Source organism: Salvelinus sp. IW2-2015, unplaced genomic scaffold (genome assembly GCF_002910315.2).
Source record: "Salvelinus sp. IW2-2015 unplaced genomic scaffold, ASM291031v2 Un_scaffold609, whole genome shotgun sequence".
NCBI classification, from domain to species: Eukaryota; Metazoa; Chordata; class Actinopteri; order Salmoniformes; family Salmonidae; genus Salvelinus; species Salvelinus sp. IW2-2015.
Window position 1 is genome coordinate 485,754 of NW_019942583.1, and position 8,543 is coordinate 494,296.

The window sequence follows — 8,543 nt, forward strand, 5'->3', positions numbered from 1 at the left end:
GTAGTGGTTTCTTTGCAGCAATTCGACCTTGAAGGCCTGATTCACACAGTCTCCTCTGAACAGTTGATGTTGAGATGTGTCTGTTACTTGAACTCTGAAGCATTTTTTTGGACTCCAATTTCTGAGGCTGGTAACTCTAATGAACTTATCCTCTGCAGCAGAGGTAACTCTGGGTCTTCCTTTCCTCATGACAGCCAGTTTCATCATAGCGCTTTTGCGACTGCACTTGAAGATACGTTCAACATTCATGTCTTTAAAAAATGATGGACTGTCGTTTGTCTTTAATTATTTGAGCTGTTCTTACCATAATATGGCCTTGGAATTTTACCAAATAGGGCTATCTTCTGTATAATTTTATTGTACTGTCCTGTTTGACCCCCTTCTCACAATGAAAAATTGTTTTTATTAAAGTTTCCCAAAAACTTGGGATAAGGCCCCGAAAAGGGGCGGGGGGGCGCTCCGTAGAGGGGGGTCATTGTAACCCTTAATAGGTTTTAGGGCCATGCCATTGGAACGACTTTCAGGTAACATGATGCTCCAACATTTTTTAGCACGTTTATTATAAGAATTGCAATGCATGTAAGCCATTCTTAAACAGTAAATGATTCAATTGTTGGTGTGTGTATACACATCTAACGTTACTCCCTAATGCATTCATAGAAAACTGGTTATTTTGTTACAAGAGCTCTTCCAAACATTGCTTCATTTTCATTAAAACATATCAGAACATTCCTGGAGCAATCTTGAGAGCCACTGTGCTGTCGCAGGCAAGTAGAAATTGAAGAGCGATCACTGGGAAAGAAGAAATGAGACTGATTTGGCACTCAGCGAAAAAATGCAGCATAACAATTCCTCTGAGAACAACGTATAACATCTTTATTCAAAAGAGCATGCATTCAGCCTATTATCTACTTATCAAGAATTGATGGCATATCCTTAATTTCACTATTACAAATAAATGTATTATACCTTCGATGCTGTCCAGGAGACACAGTAGCCGTTAATCTTTCAGTGCTTGATTCTATCAAACCAGACTCTTAAAAAAATTGCAGCTGGCAAAGAGGCAATATGAAAAAGAAGTTCTGTTTAGTCTGCTCTGAAAGTAGTACTACTTAGTGACTTTGAGTGCAGGTTATAAAGCTGCTATTCTCCACCAGCAACTTGCAGGTCACCTCAGGTTGCAAAAAAAATCAGATAAAAACACACAGATTGTATAGGCTGAGGTCATGTGAATCTCTAGGATTTCTGTTGAACTCAAATTAGGAGATTTAAACCTTTATTATAATAAATTGGTAAACAAGTATTGCACTCAATAGGTTTATAGTGGCATCTTTCTGATTGTTATGTTTTTCATGGAAGTGCATGGCTCAGGATGTGGCTGTGGAGTATTTGAGACTCCATAAATATGACATGGAACCTCAAGGAATCAAAAAGAGCCAAAGCCATTATTCCCTCCAAAGTAAAACTGGACTAAAAGAGTGGATTATTGGACACATTAATAGTGAAGAGTATTTGAGCATTAGAACGAGAACCCACCCCCCCCCCACTTAATGCTCCTCTAAGCGTTCAGGTATTTCGTCCCACCCCACCATCCCTCACTCCATCTCCTTTTTTTAAGACAAGCAAAGGGGGAAGTAGGAAGTGTCAATGTTATTTTTCTATCATTTGTGTGTGTTGCCGACACCTGATCCGCAAACCTCCTTCTTGTCTGAAGCACAAATTGGTTGTTTATTGATTCAGGATTAACGTACCTTCTCTTTAGTCTTCCCCCTCTTTATCTCACAAATGTTTGCAGGAACCATGTGAGCAGCCGGTATGTGACTCCCAACTGTACTTCCCAAGGGCGGGTTTTTCTTGGGTATAGTGCCCCCTTTGGTATATGTACAGCTTAGAAACTTCTAACGCAGAAGTCCCATTCTTTTGCCCCCCCCCATGGCAGGATTAAGAAGAAACAATGACGGAGCCTAGCCGCTGCAACGCCCAAATTATTTTTAGGCTGCGTTTTGATGCAGCGCTGTGTTGACAGATGGCTATGCCTGTGAACACGCACATTACACAACACACAGAGGAACTGTGCCATTGCGTCCTGTCCGGACCCAAATGTGGCGGTAAACAAGACAGAACGCCATTTTATATGATCTCCATGGAAGTACTTAGGAGTCTACAATGAGCAAATGCTGCTGTCCAACTCGCGAATTGTGTAGTTGAAAATAAAAACAGACTCATTCTAGTAATGACATCACAGCCCTGAGGACATTTAGCTCAATAGCTAACAATCACAGCGAGTGTCTGTCCACAAAAAAAAGGAGAAAGCGAATTTTTACTCCTGAGCACCACAGAGTCCAAAAGTTAATACCAGGAAAGTTGAGCTTACTGTAATGTGCTGTAGACATCACTTTGTGACAAGATTTGGCCTATGTACTGAGCAAGGGATTACCTAGAGTTCTAACTGATCTGTTAGAAGAAGCTTCTCCAGAGGCTTGCTTCCCATTGCCGCTGCTTGGGCCATTGGACTGAGCCATGCTTTTGATCCAGACGAGAAGATTGTGAGCTCAAAGTACACCAGCAGGCCTTCCCATTAGTGACACTATGAGACACGTTTGCCACCATCACAAGTGAATCATCATCTGCCTGTGAAAAGGTGATTATGAGCTCAGGGTAATAACTGACATCCTTCAACCTCTTACTGTACATTTCTTGAAGACTTGCTCTGGCAAGTGCTGCGCATAATGATCACCAGTAAAACAGTGGACGCAAAATTTTGTTAGCACTGTCTGTGCGTTTTTAACCACAAAAATTCTATTCTGTGATGGGCTTTGTTAGTATTGTCCATGGACAGTCCATTCTGTGTTGTTCAATGGCCACTGCCTTGTCGTGCTTGTGAATGATGTGTTGTTGTGTGTGTTGTGCGCAGTGAGTGACTGTGAATTCCAAAACATATTTGCATGTGCTACCAAAATGTAGAATTTTGACTCTCTCCTGTAATACTGTGCCACTTTGTTGATTAGCATTACACAAATCACACATTTATTCCAGAATGAACGTTCCCACCATCTTGGCTTGATTATTGAACCCCAAAAAGCTGAATTGTGAAAAAAAAACTTGATCAGAAACTTTTTTTAAAAACCCTTTGCTCGACAGGTGCGTGAAGTCATGTCAAGCAACGGCATGCTGCTAATGGATACGTGCGCCATCGCCTAAAATTATCTGTCCCATTGATGTGGCCCACACACCCATCAGACTCAAGATTGGCCGTTGCATCAAGGGCAGCAGCAAAGCCTTTTACTTACACTGATATGTGAGCTCAGACTTTATTTACACGTTTTACTCATCTAATCCTCCGATCCTCTCTTCTACTTCTCCTCTGTAAGCGACTCCCAGCGCGGTCAACTTCCTCATCTCCAAGGAGTGCGGCGAGCTGTCTCTGGTTGGAGCAGGGCTATTATGGATCTTCCTCCGGTACCAAGAACCAAAACCGCAGCCGTGCCAAGGTCACTCATCGCCTGCTGCAGCAGCGCCGTGTGGAGACGGCCGTGATGGTAGACGTCTGCCGGTGGTGCCGCTTGCCTGAGAAGGTGGGGACACGCGGCGCATGGCTGCACACTCTTTCCAGTCTCGCCCAGCAGTCTCAGCCTGCTGAAGGCAAATTGGCGACCAGTACACTCAGTTTGAGGTCTCCTGTCCGCTGTGTGCCAACGCTGCGCCACCCCATCCTTGTGTACGCCAGCAGCGGCCGAGCGAGAGCAGTCCACCGGCCCTTTCCTGATGGCGTCTTGCCAGCAGGTGAGCGGTGACCACGCGGCGCCGCAAGCGGGCCTGGGTGCCGACGCAAGGTGATCCTGCTGCAAGCCCCAGTTCCTCGTCAATTTCAAGGATATTGGCCTGGAGCTGACGGATCATAGCGCCGAGGGGCTGACCACGCCAACTACTGCGAAGCAGACTCCCCAGCCCATCGTTGCCAGCAAGTTAAACAGGCTCCTCGCTTGTGCCATTTCCCACTCACTGCTCGATCAGGACCTTACTCACTAAACGCATTACTGGGCTACGCACCCCTTCCCAGAACACTCAGTCGTGGTTGCTGCGTGCCCGAGCCGGCTACGCGCCATGTCTATGCTCTATCTACAACGAGAAGCAAGGAAGATCGTTCAAAAGGACCATTCCGAGAACCAGTCGTAGAGGAGGCGCTGCTCCTCAACAGCCTAGCGAACTATGGGGCTTGGAGGTTGCCGTCTCATGCCACCAGAGAGAAGAACCATGAAAGAAGAGGACCTCGGTAGGCATAAGGAAGGAGAATGACATTGCTCGACTCATTCTTTTCTCCCCTTCTCCCTTATCTCTCGCTCTCTCTTCAAGAGCATGACCTTTCTATAGACCACTCTATTTGGGACTTGATGACTGGCTTTGTTCTCCTCGGTGCAAGTCCAGGCGGGATCTACTACTCAGAGAAGTCTCTGCGGCACTTTCAGAAAAAGAAAGAGAAAAAATATTTAATATCATTTTTGTTTACAAAAACAAGGAGTGAGGTGAGAGGATATTTATGTGACCCAGAATACGGTTAGTTGCTCCTTTCAATGCACTTGCAGGACGAGAGACCCATGCCGAATGACGGGTGCCCTTAAAAATCTTTCAAAAACTATGCAACTTGTCAAGTATCTATATTATGTACTATTTTATTTTGCCTGTGTTCATTTTCTCAATTGTTTACTTTTTCAAAACAAAAAGAAAACTTTTGGTAAACTATGTTTTACGTTTGCTTGAGTGTGCCCGTGTTTCGTGTGTGTGTGGTGTGTTTGTTTGAGAGAGATAACTTAGAAAGAAACAAGTTTGACCAGGATGCTGGAACCAAACATTTCATCTATGTATAATTAATGTTAATTTTTTTTATGATAATAATATTATTGTTTGTTGTTTTAAAACGTTACGAACGGGGTTCGTTCTGCACTATACCAAACATTCTGATCTAGCTGAGTCACAAATAAAATGAATTCTAAAAGTAGGTTAAAAAGCACTTATGAATCGACAGAATCAATTGGAGCACGTGATTTAAAACATTTAGAGAATCACGTCAGACATATGTATGACTACAGCATTTTTTTGACCACACCAAGATTTGTGTGAGTTTGCCAACCATCATTGTGAGGCTTCTTAGCAAAATCACTTCACAAACGTCCAGTCAGCCATTAGCATAGCCTAAGCATCACGTGCCCAAACCATTCCTTCAGCTCCTGCACGATAGACGTAATTTCCATAATGCTTTCACTCTGACCTATGTTTTTTCACACACTACTAATGTTGTTGGAGAGTTATTTTAATGTAACTGAAAAAAAAGCATATAGTTGATAGCCACAGTGTTGTTCGTGTTTTGGAGAAAATGCATGTGATCCATTGAATTGAGATAAATCGCTTGAGATCTAGTTTAAAACAGTTAATATTTTCCAAATATCTCACCAAAGATTGGTAAGTCCCTCTTACAACAAGTAAAAACAAATTTTCGGAGAGTTGGTTTCTTTCATGTCTGAAAATTAAAGCCAATCGAAAATTGTACACTTTATTTTACTGCCCACTGTTTACCATAGTTATTTAGAGAATATGCCTTATTAATGCATAGTATCTTTATCACTTCAGCGTCTTGAGATCATTACACAAAGCTTCACAATTATATACCATTTCACTAAACAGCAGATATCCAGTTTCTCTTGAGTCCTATTTCCAAGCTGATAGGTTGACTAGTACTTGGTAATACAAGAAAGTATTCTCGATTGCACATAATGTACTTGGTTATTATACCTGCAATAGTATACACATTTAAATGATGTCAAATTAATAGTGTTACCAACTTTCTCTCACAAAGGTTGGTGTCTTGAAGTATTAGACTTCATAAACATTATTAGAAGCTCACAATGTATCTTACATTGTGCAGAATGCATACAAAAATGAATAGAGACACATCAGTTTTTTAAAAAGAAGAAAAAATGTGGTTTTATTTGTTTTTCATTTCTTTTATCATAAAAAAATTGACACCTGAAAAAGTGCTAAGTGGAATAAGCAAGCGTATACTTTTATTCCTGTTATATAATGGAAATCCAATACCAATATTTGCAATTGCTTTGTGTGTACAAAGTCAAGAAATGTGCTTGGGCTATATTTTCTGTATCTCAATTTATATTTAACGCAGTAATATTTTTTCTTTGTTTCGCTTCCACATTAAAGTTGAAAAGTACTATACACCTAAAACCAGAAATGTGTTGTTTTTGTTTGCCGGCAACACTGAAATCGCGTTTACTCGCATAAATTCAGTCCAGCTGTGGTAAATGCATAAAACACAATAGCGAGTGGGTTATCCATCAAAATAAACCAAATAAAAGGAAGATCTGCCCTATTATTTGAACCTGATATGTGTGTGCCGCAACGCACACCACACAACACACACCACACACACACACACCACACACACACACCACACACACACACAACCATCACAACACACCACACAACACACACACAACACAACCACACACACACACACCAACCACACACACCACACACACACAACCACCACACACACGGACACACCACACACACACCACTACAGCACACACACAGGCAACACCAACACAGAATTCCATTCATCATGAACGCGTCTATCAGATCTAACTTCAAGTCATTTTTTATATATTGGTCGTTGAGTTCAAATTAACTGAGAACAAACGGACACGATTAACTGACATCAAAAACCAAATGGCGAAGCAACATGAAAAACCCGAGGACACGGCGATTGTTCATTGGAGAGCATATTTTGCGTAGCAAACCTATGATGACTACTTTACTCACAAGGCATTATTAGGCTGTCTTTCAAATGAGTCACCTCGGAGCCAGCTCAGTTTCACATTTGATGAGTAAGACACGAACACAACAGAAGAGGAACAGTGTGTTTGCTCCTATGAAGGAAAGGACCAACGCCATGAGGACATGCCTTTGGTATTTCCTATCCAACTGCCCAACGGCAAGTGTGTTTCACCGACTGCGGGTGTGAGCTCGTCACATACATCCACTTGCGTGCTCACGCATGTACCGTAGAAAGGAACTCTTTTCCTAAACGGAAAGACGGCCAAATATATCATGCAAAATGACATAAAGCTGTGTGTAAGGCAGACTGTTTAAAAAATAGAAGCCGCCCACTTCTCTTAGATACAAGAGGGGAACACCGAAATGCCTGGCAGTATCTATAATAGTGCAGCTAGCTGACGAGATCAGAAAGGCCAGCACGAAACCACAAGGAAGGGGTGTCCTTTGGTTGAGCAGAAGCTGTGGTCATAGCCTCTTTGATGGTCATTCATTAAAGACGCTTCCTGGTTAACACTGAGATATGTGCCAACTAAGGACAGGGCCACACCACACAATAGGGCTCATCGCAACTAACCCTTGAGAGCTTATGGTCAAGGCTACGAATGAGCCATCAAATAGCAAGGGAAATACACAGAAATAAGGTATGAGGATAGAGAATTCACTTTTCGAAGCCCCATAGAGGCGCATCCCGATTCTTCTACAAATGAGACAGTATGGTCAGTAATACAGATAGCGCGAGACATGGTGCTAGATAGATATACGATCCGAATAACAGAAGACACCGAGCACTGTTTAGCCGATAGTTTTTCTTCGCAGAACGATCTCAACGTCTCCGTATTTTAACATCATCCAATAACCATCCTGGTGACAAAAGTCTTCTTGAACAAAACTACTCCAATGCTTTCATACATACATACTAGCCGGAGACCCTTATCTATCAGTTCTCAAATGATGATGTTGAGGGATCTATAAGCAGTGACAAGAGGACAAAGAGTGAAACTGATTATTAATATAAGTATGAACTGAGCACCACTTTCACCTTCATCACAAAAGCGGACAAACTACATTGTATACAGCTGTGACACTACAGATCCTTCAGAAAAGCTGTTCTCATGAGACAAAAAGATATTGTCAACCCCCATCATTCGTATGGTTGAATAATATTAATACTCAATGGAAGCCTGTTCATTCAAACAGATGTATTCGTATGATGAATCTCTAGTGATGTTATATGATATTTGTTGCAGCATTCAGTGCAAATTGGTGTTCTCACTGTTCCTAGAGTATACGCTGCTGCCAGCACTTACAGAATACAAGTTGCAAACAGTTATGGACACAAGTTACTTCATTCAAGGTTTTTCTTTATTTTTATTGATTTAGTCTACATTCGCGAAATTAATAGTGAATAACATCAAAAAGCATATAAATTTAACACATGAATGGAAATTCTAGCGGTAGCAAACCCAAAAACGCTATTAAACACACTCACATGCTATACTTTAAGATTTCTGAGAAGTAGCCACCCTTTGCTTGATGACAACTTCTGCACACTCTTGCATGTCCTCGCACATCGCCCATGACTAGTCACCTGAATCGCATTTGAATAACAGTCTGTTAAAAGTTCATTTGTGAATTTCCTTCTCCTCTTACAATGGTTTGAGAAAATCGGTGGTGTTGTGACAAGTAGAGGTTGAATA

The 8,543-nt window shown here is 41.8% G+C and overlaps 1 pseudogene; it reads left to right on the forward strand.

The window, feature by feature from the left end:
- Positions 1-2,729: 2,729 nt before the first annotated feature.
- On the forward strand, positions 2,730-4,176 carry LOC139023959 (inhibin beta A chain-like; annotated as a pseudogene).
- The last annotated feature ends 4,367 nt before the right edge of the window (positions 4,177-8,543 follow it).